General features: G+C 47.7%; 1 long non-coding RNA gene across 1 annotated transcript; it reads left to right on the forward strand.

The window, feature by feature from the left end:
- Nucleotides 1–6,449: 6,449 nt before the first annotated feature.
- LOC129408667 (uncharacterized) lies at nucleotides 6,450–8,591 on the forward strand. The gene is made up of 3 exons (XR_008632068.1): nucleotides 6,450–6,730; nucleotides 7,424–7,573; nucleotides 7,961–8,591. It is a non-coding gene; the product is annotated as an uncharacterized LOC129408667 (long non-coding RNA).
- Nucleotides 8,592–8,820: the final 229 nt, after the last annotated feature.

Here is an 8,820-nt window from a genome sequence, read left to right on the forward strand (position 1 = left end):
GGCAGGTGCAGCAGGCGGGGGCATGGCAGGTGCAGCAAAGAGGGAAACAAGTAGGAGGAGGCGTAGAGGGCTTGGGGCGCCTGGCGAGAGAAGCGAAGCGGGGCATAGGAAGAGGAGGAGGAGGAGGAGGACAGGCCAGAAGGAGCAGGCAGGGACATGGCAGGAGCAGCGGGCACAGCAGGAGCGGGAGGTGGGGGTGAGGCAGGAGCAGTATGTCGGACACATACGAGTAACGGCACACGGTGAACCCTAAGAGGTGGAGAAGGCAGGGGCGAGGCAGGAGCAGCGGAGGGCGAGGCAGAAGCGGTAGGGGCAAGGCAGGAGCGGCGGTGGTGTGGCAGGAGCGGCGGGCACAGCTTAAGCGGCGGGCGGGGCCACGGCACGACCAGCGGACGGGACGCGGCAGGAGTGGCGGGCGTGGGCGCGGCAGGAGTGGAGGCGTGGGCGCGGCAGGAGTGACGGGCGTGGGCGCGGCAAGGGTGGCGGGCGTGGGCGCGGCAGGAGTGGCGGGCGTGAGGCAGGAGCGACGGGCGGGGNAGAGAGAGTGAGGGGGAGAGAGAGAGAAGAGGGAGGGAAAGAGAAGCAGGAGAGAGAGAAAAGGAGAAGTGAGAGATAGAGAGAAAGTAGAGGGAGAAGGAAGGACTAGCGCTTCAGAAAAAGACAAAACCCAAGAAAGATCTGCAAGCAGAAAGAAGAGAAACAGGAGGAGCAGCAGGCGGGGCATGGCAGGTGCAGCAGACGGGGGCATGGCAGGTGCAGCAAGAGGGAAACAAGTAGGAGGAGGCGTAGAGGGCTTGGGGCGCCTGGCGAGAGAAGCGAAGCGGGGCATAGGAAGAGGAGGAGGAGGAGGAGGACAGGCCAGAAGGGAGCAGGCAGGGACATGGCAGGAGCAGCGGGCACAGCAGGAGCGGGAGGTGGGGGTGAGGCAGGAGCAGTATGTCGGACACATACGAGTAACGGCACACGGTGAACCCTAAGAGGTGGAGAAGGCAGGGGCGAGGCAGGAGCAGCGGTAGGGGCGAGGCAGAAGCGGTAGGGGCGAGGCAGGAGCGGCGGTGGTGTGGCAGGAGCGGCGGGCACAGCTTAAGCGGCGGGCGGGGGCCACGGCACGACCAGCGGACGGGGACGCGGCAGGAAAGTGGCGGGCGTGGGCGCGGCAGGAGTGGCAGGCGTGGGCGCGGCAGGAGTGGCGGGCCGTGGGCGCGGCAGGAGTGGCGGGCGTGGGGGCGACGGGCGGCGTGAGGCAGGAGCGACGGCCAGGACAGAGGCGCGGCGGACGGAGACGCAATAGGATCAGCGGCCGTGGCAGGAGCAGCGGGTGGAGGCATGGCAGGAGAGAGGCGGGCGTGGGCGCAGCAGGTGGCGGGCGAAGGCGCGGCAGGAGAGGGACGTGGGCGCGGCAGGAGAGGCGGGCGTGAGCGCAGCAGGAGTGGCGGGCGGAGGCGGGCAGGAGCAGCGGGTGTAGGCGCGGCAGGAGCGGACGTGGGCGTGGCAGGAGTGCGGGCGTGAGCGCAGCAGGACCAGCGGGCGGAGGCGCGGCAGGAACCAGCGAGAGCGGCGCGATGGACAGGAGCAGCGGGCGGAGGCGTGGCAGGCGCAGCGGGCGGAGACATGGCAGGAGCGGCGGATGGAGACGCAGCAGGAGAGGCGGGCGTGGTCGCAGCAGGAGAGGCAGGTGTGGTCGCAGCAGGAGAGGCGGGCGTGAGCGTGGCAGGAGCGGCGTGGTGTGGCAGGTGCGGCAGAAGCGGCGAGCGAGCCAGGAGCAGCGGGCGGAGACATGGCAGGAGAGGCGGGCGGGGGCGCGGCAGGAGCAGCGGGCGTGAGGCAGGAGCGGCGGGCGCGCAAGAAGCGGCGGGTGGGGGCCGCAGCAGGACCAGTGGGCGGAGGCGCGGCAGGAGCAGCGGACATGGGCGCGGCAGGAGAGGCGGGCGTGGGCGGGCAGGAGGCGGGCGTGGGCGCGGCAGGAGCGGCGGACATGGGCGCGGCAGGAGAGGCGGGCGTGGGCGCAGCAGGAGCGGCGAAGGCGTGGCAGAAGCGGCAGGAGCAGCAGCAGGCGTGGCAGGAGCAGTGGTGTGTGAGTGTGCTTGTGTGTGAATCTTTGTGTGTTTGTGTGAGTGTGCTGGTGTTAGTGTGTGTTTGTGTGAGTTTGTGTGTGCGTGAGTTTATGGGTGTGTGTGTTAGGGTGTGTTTGTGATTTAGAGTTAGATGTGTTGTCCTCTGCTGTAGATGTGGAGGTCTGTAGATCTGTAGATGTGGAGGTCTGTAGATCTGTAGATCTGTAGATGTGTAGATCTGTAGATCTGTAGATGTGTAGGTCTGTAGATCTGTAGATGTGGAGGTCTGTAGATCTGTAGATCTGTAGATCTGTAGATCTGTAGATGTGAGGTTTGGAGGTTTGGAGGTCTGGGGGCCTGAAGGCCCGGGGGCCAGGAGCACTATTGGGTCTTGGCTCACACAGACCTGTGGGAAGAAACATTTGTGTCAAACACCAGAACTAACAGGACGCACCACTTAAAGATAGAAAGAGGATTCATCAGTGGTTCTGCGCTGTCTCCTTGAATCAAAAAAGTGACTATTAACATCGGTTCCACAGAAGAGGACCTCTGGTTTGGTGCTTGTTCTCACGTTCAACTATATATTCTTATGAAGATATGACTGTTGTTATTGACTGATTTAGAGTCTTATTAAAACATTTTTCCATTTGACTCTAATAGAAAAAATGCATATCTATGAATGAAAAAAAAGACAGCAGGTACTTTGAGCGAGTCTAAGGGTTTACTTAGAGCATTCCCTTTTGTTTATCTCTGTTCATTAGAGTTACTATTTGAATCTGGAATCTTTCTATCTTCTTTCTCTGTGATGGGGGTTTGTGAAATAACACCAAATGCAAAGTTTTATTTATTTTTGCCAAACAGTTTAAATCTGATTTTGTCTATATTCAGGAATCTCACTGGATTATAAATGACCCTACTTTTAGGAATTTTCAGTGGGGTAAAAAAAACTGTTGGGCAAGTGACTTCAAAACTGTAATGTGGATGTATGACTTGTTGTAAATTCGTTACATTACAATATTACTGCATTTAAAATGTAACATGACACGACTACTGTAGTACTTTTTACTTCCTCTCACCAAAAGAACTGTGCCAAGATGCCCAACTTTTGTACCATATATGGACTGAACCAGGACTAAACCAGGACTGAACCAGGTCTAAACCAGTACCAAACCAGGTCTAAACCAGGACTGAACCAGGACTGAACCAGGTCTAAACCAGGACTAAACCAGGACTAAACCAGGTCTAAACCAGGTCTAAACCAGGTCTAAACCAGGTCTAAACCAGGTCTAAACTAAACCAGGTCTAAACCAGGTCTAAACTAAAACCTACGCGGTGTACCTCCGGCGTTTCATTGCAGCTGATATCGCGATGATTTTAGTGAATTTGTATGAAGAAAAACGAAAAAGCCGCCATTTCAATCCCGGATTAAAAAGCTTTGTAAGGCGCGTTACTGACATTTGTACCGAGTCAAATATGTCACAAACCTGTGCTTTTTCCTCCCGAGAGTCCTGGAGTCCGAATCAGGGGACGGTCAGAAGCTGTCTTTGTAGAAATATCCCAAAGATGAGGCTGGTGTCCGTAGAAAAGTTCAGAGTAGATTTAATAGCGCACTTTCTGGTCTCGACCAAAGTTTGCAAAGATTGCAATGTTTGAAAGATGCACGTAGCAACAAAAATAACAACAGCACGCACGTGCGCACTGACGTAAGCACGCAGGTGTCTTAGTGCGTTCTATAGACAAATCCCGCGAAACGCGGAAGTAGAGCGGAAGTAAAGCCGCGGCACCATTCCTGCGGTGCTGTGCGGCTAAGGAAGTAGCAGGAGTAGTAGCGTGTTGGGCTCGTAGCGGGAGTTGTTTACACGTTCGCCAAAGTCCGTCTAGAGTTCAGTTTCTATATTGTTCAAGTGCGTGTGTTCAGTAATGCCGGGAAGATCTTGTTGTGTGTTGGGCTGTTTTAACAACAGTGTGAAATGACAGGCCTGGAACAAGAGCGTGTGTGAAGTTTCCAAGCCGCTGTTGCACCTTGATACTCCGTGTTGATAGTCCGCGCTCTCGCTGCCGCCGGGGCCGGGGCCAGGGCAGTCGCTCGCTGCTCTACCCGCCTTTGCCCGCTCGTTTCTGGGTGTAAAAGTTTGACCTGAGCATAGCGCGCAGAGGCATAATTCTACCTGGTGTCCTGGTGCTGATATGGACTGGTGTAACTTTCAGATTTAAATGGGAAGTGGGATTAAGACTAATTTTACAACCGCTCGTGCACTCGGCTCCTGGACCTCGCGTCACGGATCAGACTGGACCAGGATTTGGACCAGTTTCATCTCTTCATATTGGACAAGACACTTTTGGAAACAGAACCAGTGGGACAGCGTATAGAGGAAACATTCTGCTTCAGTCTCTGGAGAAGGTAAGAGGCTGGTTTTCATTAGTTTGCGGCAAATCTGAACTTGGAGCCTCACAGGTAAAGAGTGTTATAGTGTTAATAGTTAAAGAGTGTTATAATGTTAATAGTTAAAGAGTGTTATAGTGTTATAGTGTTAATAGTTAAATAGTATTATAGTGTTAATAGTTAAATAGTGCGTAAATGAGCTCGCGGGTACGATGGAGCTGCTCTGGTTGTTCTGTGTTTGCTGTGTTCATGTTGTGATCGTAGCCTCTTATTGTAGTTTTGCTGACGTTGGGTCTGGGTGTGAGCGGCGTGTTATGTGTTGTTGCGTGAAGTTTGCGCTTGGCTGTTCATTGTGCTCTGATGATATTGTTCAGCCAATAGTAACCAAAATGTCTGTTTTTGGTATTTGTTATAATACTATAGACTAGATATATAATACATATATTATTCAAAATATATATAATTTTGGCCTTGATGCCCCTCCCAAAAAATTATATCACCAGCCCCCACTGGTCCTGTTTTAGTCCTGGTTTAGTCCCGGTCCCTCAAGTCTCAGGTCTCTATAGGACAGGACTGGACGGCGCACCCTCACGTACCACGCCCATTACAGCCCTGGTGCTGTTCGATGCGTGGCTATTTCCTGCCTGGATGCTTCTTTCAGTGATGTTGTTCAGAGGTGTTTTTGACGAGAGGCTGTTGTTTAATGTTTACAACCAGCGGCAGGTCTTATTGTTTTTTTAATAAACCTCAACCTTTTATTATTGTCTTGTGTGCGTATCGTCTACCACACAGCCTCAACAACTATTGCAGCTAATAATAATCATTTTAATATAATAATGATTATAATAACAACACATAATTAGCCTAATACTGTTAAAGAAAAACGTGTTTGATAGCATTTCTGCTGTGTATGACTCCACCGCGTTAAAATATTTCTCAAATGGCAGTGCCCCCCGTGCTGGTGACCCATGCCCCTCCAGTAGATGTGCTCTGACACCGACTCTGACTGAAACAGGACTAAACCAGGACTAAACCATTTTCAGTCCTGGTCTCAGTCCCAGTCTCAGTCCTGGTCCTGTTCCCGGTCTCAATTCTGGTCTCAGTCCTTGTCTGGTCCCGGTCTAAGTCCTGGTCTCAGTCCCGGTCTGGTCCCGGACCTCGTTTAGTCCTGATTTAGTCCTGGTTTAGTCCTGGTTCAGTCCAGAGGTGCAAATAATGAAGAAAATTGTTGTTTGTTTTCTTATTGTTGGTTTTATATTGAAAAACAAGGTTCTTCTTCTACCGCATTTTTCACTTTAACTTTGATTTTATCACGACTTCATTCTTGTAATATTATAACTTTATTCTCATAATATTACGACTTTATTTTAACTTCGACTTTATTCTCGTAAAATCACGACTTTATTCTCGTAAAATTTCGACTTTATTCTTGTAAAATTATGACTTTATTCTCGTAAAATTATGACTTTTTCTGGCTTCGTCTTTATTCTCATAATATTACGACTTTAATGTCGAAATGTTACGACTTTATTCTCCTAGCGCCAGCATTTTTATTTTTTTTTATCTGACCCTTGTACTCCATCGTATGACCCTGTTTTGCCATGCTTATTGTGGCATAAGCACCGCCATAAAGTAGTAACACAAGCACAGTCACATTACATCCTGATCTCCAATTTGTTCCTACTTTTTCTTTTAACTGGACCGTTATATTATGAACACAGACTCCATGTTAATAAATTCACACTTTATGTTGAAATCACAAACATTCAAATATTTAATAATTCATTTATTCAGTATAAATCTTTCCATCAGAACCTCAATGATCATGTTGATTGTTCTATTATCACTGGCTGTTATACATTTTTTTTGGTCACTTGATGGCGCAGTGGAGCAAATGAAGCACCTTGAAGCAGCGGCTCAAGAGTAGAGCAAATGGATGGAACGCTTCAGTGCTTCATGGGCCTTCATTGCACCATCACGACAATCTAGCAAAGTCTGAGGCTGTGTCCCAATTCGAGGGCTGCAGCCTCCGAAGGCTGGTTTTAAGGCCGCATACGTCACTTCCGGTGAAACAAGGCCTGTCCCATTTCATTTTTATGTCATGCAGCCTTCAAATGCAGCCCTAAAACCGGCCTCGTTTCCATGGAGATGGGGCCGCGAACGGAGGACACATCCGAGTATCCTTCGCAGCCTTCAGTATCCCAGCATGCACCGCGCGGCGGCAGTCAGATGTTCGAAAACACGGAGCGAAAACACGGAGCAAAAAGCCCGTCCGGAGAGCGGAGAAAAACATGTGAGTAACACTTTTAACTTTAGGAAATCATTACTAACACAACTGTAAATGTAAAATACGACAATAACTCCCACAAAACTGTCAAATAAGTTTGTTTTTAACTGCGTGAACCGCGGAGTTTTGAGCTAAAGTTTGCCTAGTGATGTGCAGCTAATGCGATGAAAAGTCCGCTCAAACTTTCATATTTGGACACATTTCCATCAAACACTAATGATGTTTTTACTGTTAGGGGAAAAGAAGCCCACAAAGTGATTTAAAGAAGCAACGAGGAGAAAACTCCATGTTTTCACGGACAGTGTAAACATGTAAACAGTTGGTCAGTGTAGCTCGGAGTTAAGATAAAAACACGAATTATTTCATACATTCAACTAAAAAGACACAGTCTGACTCTATCAAAGCTCATATTTACTAGTATATCACATAATATAAGCCTCCAACGTGTGCATTTCATTCAGGGAATACATTATATGCGTTTAACAATCCGTGCATGTTTGTAAAGTGAAGAGAATATAATATCCTGCCTGGACAGGTCAAATTTATGATGGACATGAGGCTCATTTAACAGATTTGTGCAGACACTGGTGTAGATACGACCTGGTGTAGATACGACCCGACTGTCTGTTAAGTCTGTCACATCTAATGTTATAACAATGAGAAATCTGTTTTACATGAATTTTCTTTTCTCATCTGCAGCCTCCAGTATGAGGACACAGCACACTGCAGGGGCCACAGAACTGTTGGCTGACAAGATGCTTGTGATTCATAAAATGGGTCAGATGCAGATGACAAAGTAAAGCCAACACTGAGCTGGAGGTGCTGACCCAGACTCCTGCCAACGATTAGGTATGGGGCATGTTACATTGAAAATTCTACTAATAATAAGAGCTGCAAATGAATCGTGCTCATGTTGAAATTATGATTTTAAATTGTGAAAATATGCATTTCTCAAATGTGTGGGATTCCTCTATTCATTTAGCTGTTTCAGATATAAACTGCCTTTGAATCTGAATGTACATCAGAGTTTAAGTTCAACGTTAAAATTGTTTATTGTCAATTCTTCTTACGAAAAACATATAAAGAATTGTTTTTCTCACTCCCTTGCGTATAAATAAATAATAATAAATGTAAATAGTGCGGGGGGAGTCCAGGTGTTCTTTGGGGCTGCATGCTCTGTGAAACTTATTTTCCTCTAATAGTGTTGTAGTTTTCTTAATGTGTGTGTCATTACAGGTTTTCACTCTGCAGGACAGAACTTTGAATCAATCAGACCTAACACCCATTCTGCTCTTCCTCCTCCAGAAGACGAGAGACACATCAGACTGAGTGGTCCAAGTCCACTGTCCATGTCTCCAATGTCCATGTCTCCAATGTCCATGTCTCCAATGTCCATGTCTCCACTGTCCATGTCTCCAATGTCCATGTCTCCAATGTCCATGTCCAGAGTCTCTGAGGAGGAGGTCCAGAGTCTCATATGATCTGAACAAGTGTGTGAGACAGAAATGAAAACATCTGCTCATAAGTTTTTCTGAATGTTTTTCAGTCTGTACTGACATTTGATTTATGGTGAAATGTGCCATTTATTTGATGTCTCTTTTGATAGTAACTAATTACATGTACTATAAGAATGTACTATTGTACTGCAGATAAGCAGTGGTATTCCACATGATCATATTTGGCAAAGATATTTTGTTCATTTTTGATTGTCACTTGCTTCAGCAAAAAGGGAACACAATGAGATTTACTGACATACAGCTGTTTGTACTAACCTGTTAATGCAGAGTGTGTGTGTGTGTGTGTGTGTAATGGGTTTAATATTTGACTTCATATTATGATAAAGTATTTCCAGAAGTTCCTTGGATTGTTTAATAAACCAGCTTTTCTCAGGAGAGATGTCTTTCTTTACAAATCCTTAATAATGATAATATTTAGTAATGCATATCTCATCATAGTTTTTGTAAACTTTAAGATAATTTAGTCTATTTAAGATGTATCCCTTAAATATAGCCATTTTGTTTTGCAAAAGTTAAACATACATTTTCGTTTTTGGCCATAAGATTTGGATGCGAATTATTAAAATAATTTGGTCACAA

This window comes from Boleophthalmus pectinirostris, unplaced genomic scaffold (genome assembly GCF_026225935.1).
Source record: "Boleophthalmus pectinirostris isolate CB_2022bp ecotype Guang Dong unplaced genomic scaffold, ASM2622593v1 HiC_scaffold_17, whole genome shotgun sequence".
Lineage (NCBI taxonomy): Eukaryota > Metazoa > Chordata > Actinopteri > Gobiiformes > Gobiidae > Boleophthalmus > Boleophthalmus pectinirostris.